Source organism: Lissotriton helveticus, chromosome 2_1 (assembly GCF_964261635.1).
Source record: "Lissotriton helveticus chromosome 2_1, aLisHel1.1, whole genome shotgun sequence".
Taxonomy (NCBI): domain Eukaryota; kingdom Metazoa; phylum Chordata; class Amphibia; order Caudata; family Salamandridae; genus Lissotriton; species Lissotriton helveticus.
Window position 1 is genome coordinate 1,747,096,674 of NC_136059.1, and position 22,359 is coordinate 1,747,119,032.

Sequence of the window (22,359 nt, forward strand, 5' to 3'; positions counted from 1 at the left end):
AATGATTTAAAAGCAGTTATGATTCAGTCTGTGCACAATACAACAGCCTCAGAACTTAAACTTTTTATTTCTTAAAGAATGGCCACATTCAGACAAGTGCAAAAAAGCTCAGACGAAAGCATCGCCACTCTACATAGAATTATCGTCCCCATAGTACATTTGAAGGGATTCCTTTCTTCTGTTACCTATGTAAATGAGGCACTAGAAGGTTGCTAGGCACATAGGACCCAATAAGTAAGAAATCAAATTCGAGCCACAATCTATTGCACTCCCACAAAATAGAGGTTCACCAACGCCAGCAGTAAGAAGCAGAGTAACTAGAAGCCACTATCCACGGAAATACAGATCACTAAGGAAGTTACCCCTAACAGATGCCCTGGAGATTCCCGAGGCTCAATTAAGAGGAACGAAAATGTACCAATCACAGTCAACATTGTTCTGGAGGTAGTTAACTGTTCTAGATTACAGTAAGTATTTTCAAATGGTCAAACCCTCTTCACAAACATGGAATTATCTCCCTGCTCACACACTAGGCTTTGAACCCTCCATTCCTCAATCACTACATATAAACCACAGACTGAAGTACAGAGTCCAGCACAGAAACCTCTCCTCTTCAGGTGCTATTTGTATTGTAATTGCATTTATATAGCACTTACTACCCCTGAGAGGCGTCTAAGCGCTATTTCGGCGGGTAGCATGCTACTACGGGACCCATAGAGGATTAGTGTTGAATTAGTATAGTGAAACATGCAAGTACATTTTAAGTGGTGGATAGGTTAAGTCAGTTATTTGGAATGATAGCAGAAGGATAGAGGAGGACAAAGGTTTGTATTTATTTATCGCTCGCTTGTTGACGCATGCTATTCAGGAAGCCTATAAAGGATTAGTGGTGAATTAATATGGTGAAATAGGAGGTAATTTCAGTGGTGGATATTAGTCTGTTACTTGGAGTGAGAAGGATAGCGGATGGATAAAAGGGGAAGAAAGATTTGCATTCATATAACACTTGTTATCCCTGATGGGTGTTGAAGCGCTTTTCTGGCGAGTAGCACGCCACTCCGGAACCCATAAAGGATTAGTGTTGAAAATTTAGTATAAATATGAAGTAATTTGAGTAGTAGATATGTTATTCAGTTATTTGGGCAGTATATTAGTATAGTTGAATATGGAATATGAGAAGTGAACATGTTAGTCTGTTAATTTTGATTGAAAAGGATAGTGGAGGGATAAAAGAGTGAAGGATTTTTTTTTCTCTTTCGTTTAAGGTCTTAGCAGTAGGAAGAGGCTTTTGGATGAGTAAAAAGGAGTTTTGGAGGGAAGGAGTCAGAGGGGAGAGTTTAGAAAGGTTTGTTTTAGGGGATCGGTGTAGTAAAAAGAGGTGTCAGATGATGCAAGGAGGGGTAGAGCAGGAGAGAGTCTAGAAAGGGTTATTTTGGCGATCATAGTAGTGGTGTGGGGGTTGGGATAAATGAGAGAGTGGATGTAGAGGATATATTGATAGATATATAGGATGAGAGATAGGGTAGTGCATTAGAAGGAGTAGTAGAAAGAAGTTTGAGATGAGTCAGAAGGTTGGGCTAGAAGATATATAGAGCGAAGTATAGGCTGAGAAATAGGCTAGTGCATTGGAAATGCTAAATTAGAAGAAAGTGATACATATATAGATCCATAAGTACATTGAAAGTATATAGATACATAAAGGAAGTAAGTATATTTAGATTAAATATATAGAGGCACAGGATGAGAAATAGGGTAGTGCATTGGATATGCTTTTTCAGGAGAAAAGTAAAAAACAAGGGGCCCCATTCTTCAAAGTGGTGTGGCCTCAGGCCTAACCAGCCACAAACTACCGCACCACAGGAAAATTGTGGAAAAGAATGAATAATCTAAACTAGGACGTGAAACAAAACTGCTTCGTAGCCTATCAAATCTAGCTCTAGGCACTAGAAAATGAAACAAACTTAAGTCTTTGACAGCGTTTATAGATCTATGAAAGGAAGAATTTGCTGTTCAACTAAAGCACTTCTGATTTTTAAAAAAGTATTAAACTACAATGATAATTGACATACCACAGCTGCTAAACACTGCACAGATTATCTTCAAAGCGGATATGAACAAATAAATAGTAAGAGCCTGAGTACATATTCGGTGATCGTTAGGCTCTGGTTATTTATCCATAGAGGATTTAGATTTTATGAGAAGTAGGTGTATAGGCATCCTCATTTTGCACAAACTTCAATTATTTCTCCAGTTCGGTGGCTTGGCAAGACAGACGGTAAGTCTTATTATTAACAGGGGTGTGTGCAAACTTTGTAGCATAAAATCAGTAATATTTAGATAATTTTGCAGTCATCCATGGCATAGAAAACCATATGTGAAAACTACTCTATATGGGCTACTATAGAATATTCCAGTGAGGAAAAATTTACTTCAGAAAAGATTGCATGTATTTCTTCCTTGTTAACCAGGAGCAACTTAAATTAATGTATGTGACTGACTTACTGAAGAATGGAACACGTACAGAGAAACCGCTTTGCATCTGAATCCAGTATTTTGCTAAATCCTACCTCTCACATTTTTTAATTACTCTTAAATGTCACTTCTGTTAGAGAATGTTTTAGGCACTAAAGGGTGTACTCAGGGCTTTAAGTGGGCGGGTCTCACCAGTGCTGAGCACTTCCAGTTTTTTAAAGGGGACCTCAAAACGGGTTTCTATCAGGCTCTGTTTTGTGCCCTGGCACAGTCGGTACGTTTCTTTTCCGGACGGCAGTGACCGGCACATCGATCTGCGCATGCTCACTTCTCACTAGTGGAGAATTTACGGCATGACGCTATACCAGGTGGGTGTTGTAGGAGAAGGGAAATCCTTTAACCCCTTTCGCGCTCATGACGAGCTGAGCTCGTCATGAGTTGCGCCGCTCGCACGCTCATGACGAGCTCAGCTCGTCATGTAACGCGTTATTTTAAACAAGTCAGCGCACAGCGGGAAAACCGCTAGCGCTGATGCGGTTAAAGATATGTCATTTTCTCTCTGGATTTCCCTTCTCTTTTTGAAACTCAGGAGCAGCAACATTGTCGCGCTGTTACCAGGGCTTTAAGTGGAAGCTTTTTCAATATTCTATACAAACCTAGTTGCTGCTTATCTTATGCAACTAACCACCATTGACAGAGCCAATAGTCCTGACTTGTTGTAGGTATGAGGTTACTTCTGGCATCTTTTATCTGGATGCAATGACAAACTGCAAAATACAAGTCGGGCAGCACACTATGCTAAGCACAGATTTTTAGCTTAGGTGTTTTTAAATCACGCCCTAAATTAAATTGGCCACGACCCTTTGGAGAGACCTCCCAGTTTTTTCATCCCACTTAAAGCCCTGGGTGTACTGTACTGATTGCTTGTATTTGGTGTCATGACATACTGAGCTCAAAACCGCACGTATTGCTGTGACTTGCTGCAAATTCATATATCCAAGGCAACATGTTCTCAGACATAACAGCTCTCCTATATGATACCTCTGTTCAGTAAATGACTTAAATTCCCTGAATTATCACATATTAAATTGGTCTATGTACATACCATAACAAGGCTTTTTAATATTTGTGTGCACCCATCACAGGGTTACTTTGCAGGGGCTTTAAGGTAGTATTTCTTCTAGGACCTGTCCAGAAAATTCAACATGGATTCTTTATTTTTAGTTATATCTATATATTCACATTATGGAGATGTTAATTTACTCAACAGCAGAATTTACAGTAAGTCACTTTATGGAAATAATATCCAGAGCAAGCTATACATCCTCAGCATAGAATTGCTTCAAGATTTGTTTAAAAACCATTGACTATAAATCATTGCATAATGTTTATAAATGAAGGGTTTAGGGATATAGCAATTTATAAATAGAATGTGCGCTTGAAGTGCCATTTGCAACATACGAATTGAGGCTTGGGTTAGGAATGCAATTTTTGGCTGTTGCACAATTGCAGATGCCTTCTGAAGCATTTCATTCAAATATCACCTGCCGCATCTATTGCCCCTGGCAATGAAACATGTACTTGTTTGGGTCGATGTACTGTTTAATTGTTTGGAAACATTGTAATGGTACGTCTTAATCAAAGGACTAAAATGTAATTAACGCATTATTAAATCTGCCAAATTGTTTCACACACCGCTAAAGTAATAATGGCTTTTGCGACAAAGTTTTTTGCTAAAGCACCTAAATTGGATAAATAGATTACATTCGTATGAGTTAGGATATAAAATGTACCATACTCTGTAAAAGTTAATTTCTCCATAAGTAAGTTACTCAGAGATTGGATGGCCCCGCGATAAAGTATGCAATAAACTCACTACACAAATTACTTCGGTAATCATGTGAATAGTGGACAACATAAAAATCATATGGACCTTCAGAAAGTTATAGTACATCAGTCTGTCAGTTTACAAGACAAATTGCAATGTGACAACAGATTTCATAACTGAAAACTGAATAAAAAGATTGACTTACGTTAAAAGAAGAGCCAAAGCATAGAAAATCCAAATGCACCAATGTTGGCTAGGGAAGAAAAAAAGATGTGCATTAACAAACATGAGTGCTAAACGGACAAACTACGTTTCGCAAGTTAACATTTAACTAATGCAGAAATTGTCATGTGTTCAAACACTAAAAATGTGACTAGAATACAACAAGCTAAGCACTAGCTTCCCAGATCTATGTGAACAGCAGCTTTGCAGAGGCAAATCGACGCATTCTTGAATTGTCCCTATATTAGCCCTGCTTCCTATATCGGTTGGGTATCATTAACCTCAAATGCAGCTGCTGTCACATTCCCGTCAACAGCACTACCTTTGTAGTGCAGCTAACAGCAACAGTACATGCCTAAAAGGCTTCACCAATCAAGGTAATGGCAGGGGCTGACACAGAAGCGCCTACCCATCAGCCCCCATCTCACCCAACACAAACAATAACATCACACGGACGCCCTTAACCGTCTGGACAACGGAACAGACAGCAACAGGAGGCTTCAGCTCCAAAAGCATTTTTCCTCCAAGGCAAGGTCCCAGCACCAAGTGAGACAGCGCTGAAAATAGAGACTCCCCTTTCCAGCGATGCCTCTTACAAACTTATTCCTACTCCGTAATCATAACCATGCAGCCGTGGAGCACGAACTACTACTAGGACCCAGGGTGTTTTTTTTTAGGTGGGGTGTAAGTCCTAATGGGCACTAATATACTCGCCCAGGGTCAAATTAAAGTATTACTACTTTCTTGGAGTGCCAATGGTGACCCCACCCGAAAGGGAAAAAAAGTAGGGCAGCTATTTATTTTGTAGTTTTATAGAGCGTGAACCAGACCCGTGAAGGTATCAGAGCGCTTTACAGGATTTTTGGGGAAGGAATACAAAACATAAGGATGGGAGGGATCAGATTGGGAGGGATAGGGATACATTATACAGGAGAAGCACATAATCTAAAGTCCAAGCTACATGTGGGAGAACATTAAAGCAGGTAGAAAAAAAAATACAAGGCGGCTATCTTTTACAGAAGGTACACGCCGTCTAAGGTCCAAGATACATGTGGAATAAAATAAAGCAGGTAGTTATAATATAGAAGGCACGCAGTCTCAGCTCTTGGGGGAATGCCCAGAAGTGCAGAAAAATGTATCATCCGTTGAGGCCATGGATAATGCAGAGGTGGAGGGTGGAACAAGTCCATGCCCTACGATTTTCTGCCTACCACTGGACAATATTCATTACACAAACCACTAGAAAGGGGAGCGTCTCCCCTTTCACATGATGTCCCTCTGCCATTGATTCCTGCTGTAAGATCACAAAAAAGGGATCACGAACCTCAACCAGTATGGATTCCCACTTGGCACACGCACTAGGAAACTTTCTTTCTTGGGGGCTGAGCTTAGTTCCTGCAACAGCGAGAGAGGAAAACTTTGGTTCCTGTTGTGGGAGCCAGGGAAGGCAACTCAAATAGGGTATCGTTTTTATCTGCAGAAGAGAAGGGATGCTGGGAGGTGGGAATTTTAAGAATTACTATATATTTCACAACCTTCCCACACAGAAATGTGAGGAAAATAATACAGTTTTGCCATAGTTTGATACTTGCAGGGCACTGTGGTAAGAATAAAATAGATGAATCACCACCACCCCTCTCGACATCCGTAGGTTTTCACTTTTAGAAACAGTATCGGTCTGGTAGGTTTCCTCAGGTGATGTCCCGGAAAGCCCGAGCCCAAATTCTGCAGCTACCCACATTGCCAAAAATGGTCGCTTTAATGCAAAATATATTTTGTCTCCACATAGCATTTTGGAGCCTTTAAAGTAGTGCTATGGCCAGCCACACAAAGAGGGTTTATTTTAATCGTAAGAAGTGTGGAAACAGTAGCAGAATATTTGTCATTGCCAATTTGAGGTTCCTCCATGTTTGGCTACCAAATTTAAGTCATTGTGCAAGAAAACACATTTTTCAAAATGCCCCGTGAATCAAAAACAGCATAACTAACTCCAAATTTAGAGGTATTAAAAAAAAAAAAACACGGACACCTAAAAATGCATAGGTGGTCTTCATACCTATTTTTCAGCCATTAGTTTATACCATATGAATTGCTGCACTATCAAACAATAAGAAAATTACCCAATGCAGCTCAGTTTCTGGCCAACCTACACTATATACCCCCTGCGACCAGAAGGGTCTGGCAGGCACAACCGTATGCTTGGTTTGAAAATCTACTTTTGGGGCAAAAAATACATATCAAAACACTGCCACCAATTGCTAGTTTTTCCTATTTTCATTATTTTTTTATATCAAGAATGGGAAAACCATGAGCAATCTACACAAACTCCGACTGATGAATTGACATTTTCTAGTTTTCAGAAACTTATAGCCTTCCGTTTTCACACCGGTTTCCACAACACACTGCAAGTAGGTAGATAAAAGGAAAAATGGTCTACCAGTTAACAAAAAGATTGTTTTCTTTTACAAGTCTGATTCTTCCTGAAACCTGGGTTGATCGCCATCTTAAATCAAACATTTGGTGATACCATTTTGGGGGGGGGGGGACGGGGGGGGGGGGGGACTGCCAGGCATGTTTTTTTCAAGTTTGTATCAAAAAAACACCCAACATGTTATATATAAAGGCTTTTTTCTCGGTCAGCTGCAGGGGCACTAAAAATCCCTGGGTACCTTCAGAACTCCCATGTTGGGAACAAAGTACCCACATTTAGACTGCATACTTTGTAGAAAGAAAGTTATGAGGGCCTAATCAACAAGTGGCCCTAAACATAACAAAAAAGCTCAGCACAGAGACGGAAGAGCCACAGCAGCTAAGGGGGCTCATTAATAGATATTGGTTACCAAAGTTAAAATGCGTCAGATTACACTCATGAATTCTGTATTTTATTGGGAAACTGTGGTAACCTTTAAAGCTTAAAATATTTAAATTGTAATTTGTTTGCCCCTCCGAACAGTTTAACAAAACTACACACTAATAATTAGCTGCTAGCGCTCACTGGAATTCTTGCCTACCACTCCATTTTCCATGTGCGTTGCCGTACTGAGGATCAATCTCCATTATAGAGCTAACCTAAGTGGATCCAGGGCTAAATCACACTGTTGAGAGAACATTTTGTCCATCAAAAAAAGCATGCAACTGCCGGATGAGAGAGTTGTGTGGAGAGATTGAATGTGCATCAGTCTCTCCACACAAACGTTAGTGTATTTAGATTGCCTTCACGTAAGGGACATGACAGCTAATTGACTTTCTAGAGAAGCCTTCTATTGCAGGAAAAGTTGTGCGGCTAAATGAGTCTTCTTCTGCATCACCATCAAGTGCAAACTGATCCACTGCAGTAACTGAAACACCTCTTACACAGACTTATAGATCAAGGTTTTTGAGGCAGTAACAAAAACCTTAAACAAGTTCCTTATAAAGGAGGCTGCCACTTGTCTTTGTATAGCATATATTCGCTAAGATGAACATGGTTATTTGGATATAAATTGTGCAATTCTATTAGAAATATTCGTAATACCCACATGCCATCCCTAGACTGTCCATTTCAAATTACTGTATATGCAAAGTTGTCAGCAGCCAATACTTCATAAGTAACAGTAAGGTCATAAAACAGAGGGTCGATCTACAGTTAGATCTAATATGTTTTAACAGATTAAGTTTGAAAATGTATTTTTAACAGACCATGTTAACTCACCTGCTGCTTTTAGGATTTCCTGCGTTCTTCTGGCAATACTGGGGTATTTTAGAGTTGCTTTTAAAGGGCATAAATCACTTAGTGTTGTTCATAAAGGGTATGGTCAGGGGCAATGGACAAAAGACAAGATTGTGCTCACATTCTCTTGAAAACTATTCCGGGGTGTCATTCCAAAAAACCTTAAGCAAATTGGAGGCTACTAAAATGGCACACGGGTGCACATGCACGTTTTTGGTTTGGCAGAACATTTGTGCATGCAATGTTAGGTTTTCCTCCCCAATTAAAAGGCCAGTCTCAACACAAACTATTGGCAAGAGAATAAATAGATTATATACACTAATAAAATAAGGAAAGTTTTCAGAAGAGGCTTTCAAAGACCGATTTAATGACTAAATGCTATCAGATATAGGTAATTAAAAACACCATTATGAACTGATTTGAAAAGGAGTAATAAGCAAAGAAAATTAATTCAGTAAATAATTTCTAATCTTATATGATTAGGAGGCTCAGGACGATCAAATTCTGAGACTGTTCCTAATAAAAGTTGACATTAGGTTATAGAAATAGATGAGGTTGAACACTGCCATTCTTGCACTGTTGAGTTTAGTTGGAGACATTAGAATGTATGCTACGGTGTCCCATTTACTTAAAAACTTTACACGTCCCATTTCCATTTCAATTTTAAATTGTTGCAGCTGTGGAACATCCATGAAGGATAAATCAATAAGCAGTGCTGAATTTCCACAGTAGCTAAAAGCAGTTCAATTTAGGAAAATGTTAAGCAAATTGCCCTTACAGCTCAATTTTTACTTCAAGTTCGGATTATAATTAAAATATTTTGTTAATGTGTTTATTAATCAATTATTGTGTCTGGTTACTTAAGATAGAAGAAATAAATGGTTTACACTTTATCCAGCAGCCAAAAGGGGGTTGTGTCAGCAGCAGGATATTCAACCACAGATTGGCACAGCTTCAGAAACTAGTGTACACTCCACTTGTATATTTTTATGCACCAAAACAAATCAAACCGACAAGCACAGGTACAGATCTCTACTAGCCAAACGGAATAACTTCTATATCACATCTCAGAGAAGATATGTTTCTTACTGCACACTAAAGGTTCATTGGATAAATTAATTTGCTGTGTGAAAGATTCACCATTTCCAAGACGGCACAGCCATGTTTGGAAATGTTCCCATGCCTCACATTTTGGGCTAGCATATATCTCAAGAAAGTGGCAGTTTTCCAAAGCACAACTTCTGTATGTTTTACATAAATTGTAAAATGCCTCTATACTACCTGTCTGCAAATTGGGGGCAGGCCAGCTGGGGAGGCCCCAAGTAATCAGTGCAGAGGAGAGCAGGCTCTGGCCAAGAGAAACACCATGCTTTAAACGATTAAATCAAATGAGCAGCAGTAAGCCAGTTTGAAATGGGCCATTACTAAGAACCTGTCATTTATAGCCAGTCTGGAAGTATATACAAAAGAAGTAACCGAGCTTAACTGCAATGTTTAAATGTACTTAAAGATTGTCAATTTACAATGTGCGGTCCCGCGTTAAATCCTGCGTTTGCAATGGACAGGTGGCTGCTACCGGGTGGTGATTATAACAGGGCGCTCTATTCCAGAGCCGCAGGACGGATACTTTCGGGACCCACTAAGATAGCGGTGCGAGTGTGGCAATGTGCGAATGCGGCAATGGGATGGAGTGATCGACTGACCCGGGCGACTCCACTCTATGCGTCTGACAGTCTGGGCGGCTTGTGGCAGACGAAAGGTTTCAAGAAATGGGATATGATCGGTATTTGCAGGGTGAGTGATCTCTGGGCTAAGGGTAGGATTAAGACCTTTAAGGAGTTGAAGGTAGAATACGAGCTGAGTGATAAGGAGTTCTTCCGTTATTTACAGATTTGCCACGCGTTAAGTTCGGTTTTTCCAGAAGGTACCGTTATCCCGGAATCATCTCCACTCGAAGATCGGGTGCTTGACGGATATGTTCCTGACAGCACTATTTCTTTGATATATAAGAAATTGATTAACGATCGAGTTGACCTGTTGGCACACCTTAGAGAGGTCTGGACCGGTGACGGTCTAGAGTTGTATGACGAGGACTGACAATCGGCGATATCCTCGCATAAGGAGGTCACGATTCCGGCCCGTCTCCGACTCATACAGTTTAAGATCCTGCATCGGAATTATGTGACTGGCCCTCGCCCGATTCGTATGGGATATGCTGTGGATGGCTTTGTCTAAGCGATGATGCGGTTTACTTGGTACGTTCCTTCACATAATCTGGGAGTGTCCAGAAGTGGTAGTCTTCTGGAATCGAGTGCATGCGGTGATGGAGGAGGTCACAAGTGTAGCGCTGTTGCCTGATGCCAGGCGTTGTTTGTTGAATGTTTGGGGACCAACTGATTATGATGTTGCGCAGACCCAGTGGGCGACCCGTGGGAATATGGTTGCCAAGAGAGATATCGCGCAGCTTTGGGGTTCCCAGAGACCGCCCACGGTCTCAGCATGGAAGGAGAACATGGACTGGTGTATGTTTAGAGAGAAGACGGTGTATGTAGCGCGTGGCAGACCAAGAAGTGGGGGGAAATCTGGGACCAATGGAACTCCTACCGGGGTGATATATGTACGCCTCCTCTCACTGATATTCCGGATGTTCCTCTTTCCCCCTGAACCGACATTCCTAGTGTTGTTTAAACCTCAATGTGTTGTGACTCTGATTTCCCCTCTGCCCCCCCTTCGATGATTTGTATCAAATTGTACTGCACTTTCTTTCCTCCCTGAACACATGTCCAGCTGTATTGCTTTATTTGCCTTGTTTGTTTATCTATACTACTATTATAAAGAGAGAACTTGCACCTTTTGGCCAGGTAAACTCGGGAACCACAGGGCCAATCTACACACCCGATACATTTATGAAAATGTCAGGGTGTGTAGATGGACATAGGCTATATAAATTTTTTAAAAAAAGTAAATTAAAAAAATTAAGTTTGTAAACAAAGTAGTCCCCTGAAAGTAGCGCCGGCCGGGACCTAGCGCTGGCCGCGACGCGACGTGCGTGATGACGACGACGACGGAGGGCCGAGCAGTGACGAGCGGCTGTGCAGTGAGGAGCGGCGGCACAGGTAAGGAAAGGGAAAGTGAGACTGTGTGATGCAGGGGGAGGCAAGAAGGAGGCAGCAGTAAATGAAAATGTCGGAGCGCGAGTGAGTCGGGGCGGGAGGGGGGTGCGAGTGAGTCGGGGCGGGAGGGGGGCGCGAGTGAGTCGGGGCGCGAGTGAGTCGGGGCGGGAGGGAGTCGGTGCGGGAGGGGGTCGGTGCGGGAGGGGGTCGGTGCGGGAGGGGGGTCGGTGCGGGAGCGGGTGTACTGCCCCCAGCCCCTTTCTGCCCCAGGCAACGCTGGGGCGGGCTGCTAGTGTCTTATTAATAATAAAAAGAGTTTAAAAAAAAAAGATTGTCAATTTATCAGAATTGTGAAAAAATTGAAGGGGGCCAGATTTATATATTTTTTTACAGGGTGGTTAGGGCGTCATTAAGTTCGAAGACCACTGATCTTTACTGAGGAAGTAAATACCATTCCCTTCTCTGCCCTGCCTTCATAGAGCAGAATAATGATAGTCTTGTCCTCTAGCTGAAGAGAGGAATTGGTGCTCTCACAAAGGAGATTCTTCTGCAGTCTGAGGCTTTTTCCCTGTATGACAATGAATGTGCATGGCGTGCTTAAGTCAATGTAAGTAGACATTAGGCTCCATTTACTTTCACTGTGTTAAAGGCTTAAGGGCAAAACAAAAGACTAATCATCCAATAGGGCAGATTCTAGCATCCCCAATGACATTTCTAGTAGATTGATGTTAGTGGATCAATACAGGGGCTGGTCAGTTGCAGGATTTACCATTATCTTTCCACCGGAAACAGCAGGGGGGCATGGCACGAAAGCACACTAAACACATGAGGTCCTCTCTCAAAATGCCTCAGTCACAATCCGAGTTTGTGTCTGCTCCTTGCGCAATGGGAGCTACTGCATTTACGTGTGCTGTATAATAAAATGTGGCATGAGGGTAACAACCTTTCAGGAGGCACGAATGTGCGTCACAAGTCATGCACAGTCATGGTGCCCCAGAAGAGTAGGGTGCCTCTTGGTCATGGAGTACAGGGGTCCTAATGACCCCTAGACATCTTCCTATTTCCAAGAGAGGATGGTACACCTCCAGTGCAAAATGAAACTGCAGTTTTAACTTGTTGTTCTATCTTTCACTCATGCACTCTCCCAAGTGCAGACGCAAACTGCCAGAATTAGCGATTGTGCCAAGGACGGCATTTTTTATACTAAGGTGCACTGACCTGATCTACACTGGATGCATAATTATGGGTCACCTGCTGGACAAACTGGGACAGTGCATCCAATATGAAATACAGGCCCTGAAATGGATTCTTTCAAATGTGCCCCGACATTCTTTTAAATGAGTTCTTGGGGAGGTGAGAGGGAGGATGGGAGTCCATCTTGGCATCATGCGGCGCACCCCAACCTTAAGAGCCAACCAGTCTGCCTTTCCCTGATCTTTGTCCCCTCCGGAACCTTGAGTTTGAATACTACAGAGTAATCTCCATGGGAAGGGAGACGAAATTTGGATTGCTTAGGCATAGTTTTGACACATTGCCCAATGTTTTGAACTACGCCCAAAGACATTCAAATTGAATTTCACCTGCAAAGGGGAATAGCTGCAGCATTCAAGCTTTGGGTCAGCCAACAACCAGCTACCCCCATCAACACTGGGCATTTCTGAAACCTTGAGTACGGGGGGCATTTAGAGTTGTGAATTGCATGGGTACCCACACTATTTCTTACAAAGATTTCCCTGAAAAAGCCAAAGAAACTGGTCAAGATCAAAAAACACTTCCTTCATTATGTAGGAAAACTCCAGCACTTGGAGCCAATGAGCAAGTCTCAACACCAGGGATAACCTACCACATTTTGCCTTACTGAAACACTGCCACCCATGTGTGTGGTTAGACTTAATATACAGCATAGAAATAGACAAAGAACATAAACATGTCAAGACCTCATTGACAGCCACATTTTGACACTTGCAGGGCATTATGGATAAGAAAAAATAGTGCGAGCCACGTATACCACACTTGCCTTCTCCAAGTGTCCAATTTTCACAAATATCTAGGTCTGGTAGATGTTCCTGGAGGCGAATGGACCCTGGGCACAAATAGCACAAGTACCCACTGTCAGATTAACAAAAAATCCCAGGAAAAATCTTGATGTCTCCATGTTGCATTTGATGGCCATTCCTGCTGAAATTGGTCCACACATCCACAAAAGTGGGGCACCATTTTAATTGGTGGAAGTGTGGTAAGATGAGGGACCCTTTTATGCCAAAGGAATAGGGTACAATACAATAATGTCACAGAGGGTTTCCTTTGGACTAATAGCTACAAGTTTCCTATAACTAGCATGGTTTGCTCACACTCACAATCTTGGGAAAAATCTGATTAGTCACTCAGGCTGTTCACACTCCCCTTACACCATCCATAAAGTGAGAGAATAAAGTTAAACCCAAACTCAAAATAGGCAATTTTGTTTAAAACGACAATATATCAATTTATTCATGTGTATAAGAAGAATTTGATACAAATAACGAATCATTAAATAAAAAACAATCTAAAATCAGCAATCTGTTACACAAAAAAATAAAATTCAAATTACATAAAGAGTACACATGAGAAGACACCAGACTGTCCAAACACACTCATCCGTGGTGAAACAATGAAAACCAATTTCGCTTGCACCATAACTCTTCAAACCAAAATAACTCAACTGCTCCTTTATAATGCTTGGAACACAAAATTATCCTTCATGTAGGTTAATTTTGTGTTCCAAGCATTTTAAAGGAGGTTTTGGTGACAAACATTACGAATCAAGAGAGTCACAAAATACAGTGTTGACAAGATGGTGCAATAATTCTCTTTCCATCAAAACGCGTCAACGCTTTCTTACACAATCCGTGGACTTGCTGGAACCACAGATTACCGATCAATTGTAGTACCTGGTTCTAGTTTGTTTTCATTGTTTCACCATGGATGTGTGTGTTATGACAAAGTCTGGTGTCTTCTCATGTGTACTCTTTATGTAGTTTGAATTTTAATCTTTTGTGCAACAGATTGCGGATTTTAGATTGTTTTGTATTTAATGATTCGTTGTTTGTATCAAATTCTTATACACACATTTATGAATAAATTGATACATTTTCATTTTAAACAAAATTGCGTATTTTGAGTTTGGGTTTAACTTTCTACTCTCATTGTATGGATGGTGTAAGTGGAGTGTTAACAGCCTCAGTGACTAATCGGCTTTTCCCCAAGATTGTGAGTGTGAGCAAACCATGCTAGTTATAGGAAACTTTTAGCTATTACTCCAAAGGAAACCCTCTTTGTGACATTATTGGAAGTGTGGTAACTCAGAATACTAGAACATATATTATCCATTGACGGCAAATCAATTTCCAAATTAAAGTCAATGTTGAAGAAAACATTTTGAAAACCACCTTCAAAGCCACAGGGCTTTAGAGGTAAGCCCCAAATTTAAAGTAGTACAAATAACCACTTTTCCTAAACACAATCTGTTGAGCACATTTAAAAAATACACAAGATTCCATAACTATTTTTCATTCATCAGATTTTACCCTACAAATTGGTTGGTACACAATTATAACTGCAGTTCGTTGTGTGCCTCAAGGTATCATTTTCATATAATCAAACTATATATTTCAGTGACTGGAGGAGTCCGAAAAACGTAACTGTAAATTTTGTAAACTCGCCATTGTCGCCCATTTCCATTTCAAACTACTTAGTTTTTTATTTCAAATATTAATTTCTTCTGAAAACATACTAGTTATCTACACAACTGGTACCTTGCTGATTTCAGAATGTTGCCTATTTAGAAACTGACAGCTTTCCAAATCTATCTATTGGTTTCACATCTCTTCCACCTGCTCCTCCCACAAACTGCAAGTATATCATAAACCGTAAAAACAGGAAATGTTGACTACCACTTAGAAAATTACAAAAACAGCTACAAAATATTGCTTTTAGAACTCGGTTCCTGAAAGCTGGGAAGAGAGTGTTCTTACTACAACAAACCTTTTGTTGATGCAATTTTTTTTTAGGGAAAACGGTCTTGCACAGCACATTTTTTCTACATTTTGACTATTTTCTCTGTTTCCTCCAACGGAATCCATAAACCCTGGGTACCTTTAGAATCCAGCATACAGAAGGAACAAAAAGGACACAAATTTAGTATTGACATATTTTGAGGAATAAAAAGCTATTAAAGCTTGCGTGAGAACTGCCTAAACTATTTTTTTTAAAGACTCGGTGCAGGTTTTTTTGAGGGGGGAAATTTGCAGTTGAATGGGTTAACAAGATAGGTATGCATTGGATCCTAGACGCTAATTGACTAGGTACTAAGTAGAACTCCCACCCACTCTGCCTGATGCAAGTTCAAGTCTGCAAATGCTTTTTTAATACATTGTTAAAAAGAATAGTGGTGGGAAGGATGCAAAGAGCACTTGTTCAAAGCAGAGGCCAGAGATTGCATCGGAAAGTGAGCAAAAAGGCATAACATGAAATGTGCTTTACAAAGGGGACCATGACATTTCAAGCTAAACCTACAACATTATGGCAGTAGCAACCCATGTAAAAAGGAACACTTTACAGTACATGGGCACATTACCTGTGTCCACATTGCATGTATTACATGCCAAGTCCAACTATGAAAATAACTAAATACAATCTCAGAATAAGAACGGCACCAAAGGAAAAGTTCAGAAAAGAAAAATGAATAAGCAAATCAGATTTAGCACTAAGTTTTCTTACAAAAATCCAAATCAAAGGTGACATGTGTACGAGCCTATATAAAAAAAATGATTGCAAACAGCCTAAATAGATTAGCATGTTTGGCAGTTTTTGTTCAAAAAGTAATGAGAGGACAATGTATCGGGTTACCTGGCTTTGTGACAACAGGTATGCTATCAGAATTTTCTATTGCAGAACATATTTATACAAATCTGCCACCAAAAATGAACTGGTAGGGGAGGGTGCAGTTATTTCTATTCAATTGTGCTACTACATAAGATTCCAGTCTATCAGGAACAACCGAAAACTGCTATGTAAAAAAGCACTACATAAAGAAAGTATATGCTTATAAAAAGGTCGCTGCAAGGAAGATAGGAATGCTAATTTGTTTTGCTTTTTTGATAAAGAATTACAGCATGCATGAGTATCATACCTTATATTATGCGGAAGTCACCCCAATATCTCAGGTGGGCTTGCAGTGAACGGTTTAATTTTTGGCATATAATGCACACCAAGTAATCTGGCTAAAACAAAATGTACTGTTTTTCCTGGTTCCAGGAACTACACTAGAACATGCCTGGTCATATTTCAAACGGAGGTTGCCTCTACTTCTAAGTATGCATTATAGGATTACTGTACTGATTTCAAGTTTAATATTGCCTTTACAGAACATAAGAATTAGATCAGGACAATGTACATGAAATAACTTCTCGCCAATAGAAGGGACAAATTATATAATTTTTTTAAGTACTATACAGAGGACAGATTTGGTCCACAATTGGTAAAGGTTATATATATGTGCCTCTTATTACAGTTAGAATTGGCCGATACATAAAATGATCATTTTATAATGGAAGTTATGATTGCGTAATGAAGATGAAACCTTGTTGCATATTGTTAGACTGTGGAAGATTATCAAATACAAGGATTAACATTCCTTCCACCATGGTGTTCAAATGGAATAAACATGCTTATGAACTCCAAAAATATAATCGAAGCTTTAATCAGTATTAAATCACTCAAATAGGATTCGTAGAACGCCACTTATCACCCCTGAGGCTATACAAGCAGGAGGAGAAATGTCGGTCTGTCTCAGGAGGTCAAGGATGAGCCTGCCTGCTGTGTTTTGGATGGTATGATTTCAGTTTAGTAGTTGAGCTGTGATCCCCACATAGGAGTTGCCGTAGTCCAGTCAGCTGGTGATGAGGGCTTGGGTGACTATGCGTCTGATTTCGGAGGGGAGCCAATCAAAGATTTTTCTGAGTAAGCGCAGGGTGAGAAAGCAAGAAGATGAGACTGGGTTTATCTGCTTCCTCATCAAGAGCCTGCTGTGGAGTATTTTTGTGACATTTTAGTGTGCTGTGTGGATGCAGGGCCAAGCTCGGTTGGCCACCAGGAGTCATCCCACAGGGAGTTGCTGCTCCCCCAGATGAGTATTTCTGTTTGTCTGTTAGAGTTCTCTACAATGCATCCAGCCTGCGAAGCTGGTCATGAACCTGTGGAAATTAGATTTAGTGTTAGTAGGGTCTGAGGAGAGTGAGGATGAACAGAGTCGTCAGCGTAGGAAATTATGTTCATGCTGTGGGATGTGGCCAGGGGTGCCATGTAAGTGTTGAAAAAGGTTAGGCTTATTGTATAAATAAGAGGGGAAGAGGACTGAAAGAATGCTATGATGAAATTGACAACCATATTAAATGCCAACAATTCTCATGTACTTGATTAGTATATTTTATATGTAAAAAGATTGACTGTGAATGTTAAAGTTTCTTTGGTTTGGAAATCAAAATTAAAAAATACTAAAAATTAATACTACATTTAAGCACTAGTTTAACTTATTCAATCAGATTAGTTTAATTAAAGACATGTCTAATAATAAAAACAGCTTCATTCTAAAAGTTTCAAACAACTTTCAAGAGGTGTTGTGGAGAGGGGGGCTGTGCAGGGCACATACTTTTCGACTAATGAACATTTTGGGGTGACGATCCTAAACCAGAAATTTTAAAGGAGTTAAAAGAAACTAGATTTACAAATTTTACAGGATCAAGAACCACCTCCTCTTATGATTGGCAACTGATCGAGCCAGACACTACGAATCTAAGAAAACAATTACAAAACTTTAATAGCTCTCAGCCATATATAAACTACCTATTTAATTCAATCTAACTATATAGGCAAGGTAATCCCCAAAAAAGTGTGTCAAGTAAACTTCAATGTTGTCTATTGAACACCCCATCAGCCTAATAAGGGCTCCATACAACAAACTAGCATTGTTTTGATTTAAAAAGTAATCAGTCATTCAATAAAAGATTTAAAAAGGCCATCATAATTAGTATAAGCTGCTTAAGGTACTACAAAATCAATGATTTAAATCTAGCTGCGCAGTCTAATCGTGGTGAGTCTCAAAGCATGCATAGATATCTATATTCTACAGTGGTTTTAAAACTGCCCAGTATTTCTATATGTTATTGTGCTAAAAACTACAAAATCATTTCAAAATGAATTCACAAGAGTATTTGCTGCATAAAATATTGCACATCCAGCGACCTTCCCCACCAGCTATATGGATGCAAATAAATTCATTAAAGTAACCGCTCTGATGTTACTTTGGCTTAAAGTAGGTAGGAATTGGTAGATTTAATTCACATATTTAAATTGCTCAGAAATAAAGTATAAACTGCGTAAGCAAAACACATTCCCTGTATGCTCCATTTCTAGTGGAAACTGATAGAGCCCATCAGCACAGACTATGTAGCCAATGTGGTAAAATGCAAAGATTTTAACCCAATTACCAGAAGATCCCAGACAGAGAAACATGCTCTTGCATTATGATGGGCATAGAGGCCAGTTTAGGCTCTGGAGTATCAAACCTTAATCCTGAAGGCAGCATTACAAATGTGATTCTATGTGCCATGAAAGGCAAGCCAAGACTGCCCAAAAAACCCGTAAGAGCCAGGACCTCAACAGACAGCTTATTACACAAAGCAGCAACACCAATGTCCGAAATTTGGTAATTTAACCCGTTTACTGCTTCGAATGTTCCGCGCCAGTGCTGAACGTTCGAAGAAACGGGTGCGGAAGCGTCAGCCGTTGGACGTGCACAGCACCAGGGAGGTAGCTCGGCCGACGGCAGCAGCGAACGGGTTAAAGGGGTGTAGGAAATAAACTTCCATAATAAAAACAAATAACTTGCTTAACATTAACAATGTCCAAGAAATTGGTCTGAGGAGAACAAAGTGTTGTGATTACAGATAGCACACTTTTGTTTTTAATTTTCCTATAATTTTTTCAGTCCAATACTAATCCAAGAACAGTGAAATGGCCTTAATTTAACAGTATTCATAATTATTTCACATATGTAACCAGAACAAATCCAAATTTTTTACACAAATTAAATACCAGTTACTTTCCGAGTAAATGCTGAACACCTAAAAAATAAAATTCTGAGTTTCTAAATTCCTTTCCTGAAAAACTACACGTAAATGGAGAGCAAATAATGTACAGCAATTACACTGTCTTACTTAAAAGCATCAACATATCACTAAATATAAAGACTAAACGGAATGGGAAGAGAAGGTCTAAGAAAAAGCAACAAAAAACATAGAAGCTGGGTGTTCACAAGGATCGGCAATATTACGGAGGCACTTGTGCCCCCAGCAGCAAATAAAATGGAATGTAAGTGCCCAGTCCAATAGCTATCTGATATTCCAGCTAATATGCTTCAAAGTTTTTTTAACAGTCTTGAAAAACGAGGGGCAAATACTTCATTTTTTTTTGCTGCAAGAAAGAGAGGAAATGACAGCATAAAAGTTTACGTTTCTAAAATCCATTCAGTTAAACGGTGCTAAGCTCAGGGCATATAAATGCAGCAAGCAAATAAGTTTCTAAAGTTATAGCAAAAAGCCTTGCTCCAGAGAGGCACTAAGGCATTCTATGAGGTCATGGTACATTCTAATAGAGCAGTACAGTGGGGAATAGTAGAGAAATAGGTTACTACAGACCGCTTTAGTTTGATTGTCCTGTTAAGTTACTTGACAGGAAGTCTAAATAAAATCAAACAGAGAGGTAGACTTGGGCCGCAAGTGGAGCAGGAGTAACGAAAGCAAGACTTCAAAAGTACTGTAGCAATTGTAGCAATTGTATCCACATTAAAGGCTATAAAAGCCAATGAGACCATTTAGAGGTAAAAAAAAAAATCAGGCTAGGCATTCACAAGACTAGAACACGCACATAAACTGTTGTGGCACTCAACCAACCGTACAAAAGTGTGGCGTTTAAAAGTCACAAAAGCACTGTCAACTCTTTGTAAGTATCTCCAGCTCAAGCATTTCCAGAAGCATGTTTATGAATATCCGACTAAATGCTGGAAAGATTTTAAAGACAACTTCATATCACCTTTGAAAGTATTTATTACTGAATAAGATTAGAAATGGGATAGCCACTGATATTGCAGTAGAATGTAATTTAGGACTTATGGAATCATCTGATTTTGCCCTATACCCTTTATGCAATGGACAGTTTAGAATCTGATCCTTAAAAGAAAAAATAAGTTGCCAAACTTTCAAAGACTAACTTCTGTCCATATCATAAAATGTAGCTACCCAACTAAACAACTGATCGTTAATTTGAGTTGAAAACATTAGCAGCTAAGTCCACTGGCAAAAATTAGCCTGGCAAGGTCTATCCTCTAGATATTGTGCTCATTAGCCCACTTACACTATTGATGAAGACTGATTGCTCCAAAAAAATGCGGCGAGCACATCTAATTTCTAAAAGCGAAAAAGATGGTTATATGATGGAGGAATTGCCCTCCCACATATACAAACATACTACTGGACGTCGCAATTGATCGTCAAACCAATGGCTACATACACCACAGGTAGACTCGGCATACCGTATGGACCGGCATCTTTTGACTCAGAAGGTATAATGGGGGCTCTCTACAATAGATCTAAGAAATCAATACACAGGCACCATGGCCCATACTCTACAAATCTGGCATGTGGCGCAGCGAGCAATGAGCTGGGACGATACTATCACACAGATGACACCACTTTGGGCTACCCGTAAACTAGGGAGACTAAGGGACACCAAGGGATTTCGGCAATGGGACCCAATAGGGATCTCCCAGGTTGGGGGCCTTAGGAAGAAAGGCGAGGTCGTTCCCTTTACTCAACTACAAGCAACCTACAAATTGGCGCAAACTGAAACTTTCAGATACGCGCAGATTCGACATGCACTTTTATCAGTGCTTCCACCAGCCACCCAATTACCGGAGGCCTCCCCACTAGAGGATAGACTCCTTACGGATCACCTCCAGAAAAAGGCTATTTCCTTCACATACAAGAAAATAATAAATAACCAGAAAGACCCAACAGAGAAATTGAAGGAGAGATGGGAGGTGGACTTGGGGGACCTAGACGAAGATGACTGGCGGGCGGCCTTGGCATCCCCACGGGAAGTCGCAATACCCTCTACACTAAGGCTATTGCAATTAAAAATTCTACACCGCATATCGTATACAAGAACCCTGCTACACAAGTAAGGCAAGGCAGATAATCCTCTCTGCCTCCGACAATGTGGTGCAGAAGGCACCTTCTGGCACACACTTTGGGTCTGCCCGAACATAACTCGCTTCTGGGAGGCCATCATACACACAACGTCACAAGTCACCAGAGTTCAGATTCCGCCTCACCCAAAGCGATGCGTACTTAACATCTGGGAGCCCATGGATTTGAATCACACAGACCAAGATTGGGTAATGCTAGGAACATTAGCTAAACGTAACATAGCGCAACTTTGGGGCGCGCAACTTTGGGGCGCAAGACTATCCCCTACACATCAGCAGTGGTGCAGAGATATGGACCGCACGATGGTAACAGAGAAATCTGTGTATATTCACCGGGGCTGCCCCAAAAGTGGATGTGTATATGGGGAAAATCGAATCAATTTCGGGGCGCCATCTGTGAACCTCCCCCAATAGAGCGGGAAACAGACAATAGCGATTAATTGGGGTGAACGGACGGGACAAGAAATGTATTACCACAAACACTGAACGTCTGAACATTAAGGGATGGGTGATGCTGGTGTGCTACTGTGCAAACTAACACTATTGAAGATACTTACCTCATTGTTGATATTCGCCAGAGTGATCCACTGTAACATGTAATATTGATTGATCATCCACATATTGCTAAATGCCAATAAAAATGTTTAAGATTGTTATATCGGACGTGCAAAAAAGATTGATGTGACGACATTCTTAATTATATTTTTCATTA

The 22,359-nt window shown here is 40.4% G+C and overlaps 1 protein-coding gene across 6 annotated transcripts in view; it reads right to left on the reverse strand.

Annotated features, from left to right (window-relative positions):
• The window catches only part of ELAVL2 (ELAV like RNA binding protein 2), a 657,021-nt gene that overhangs the window by 626,478 nt on the left and 8,184 nt on the right, over positions 1-22,359 (reverse strand). For all 6 annotated transcript variants that reach the window (XM_078676701.1, XM_078676704.1, XM_078676702.1 and 3 more), the window contains exon 2: positions 4,506-4,553. The gene's annotated coding sequence lies outside the window, so the exon portion shown is untranslated. The remainder of the gene's footprint in view (positions 1-4,505; positions 4,554-22,359) is intronic.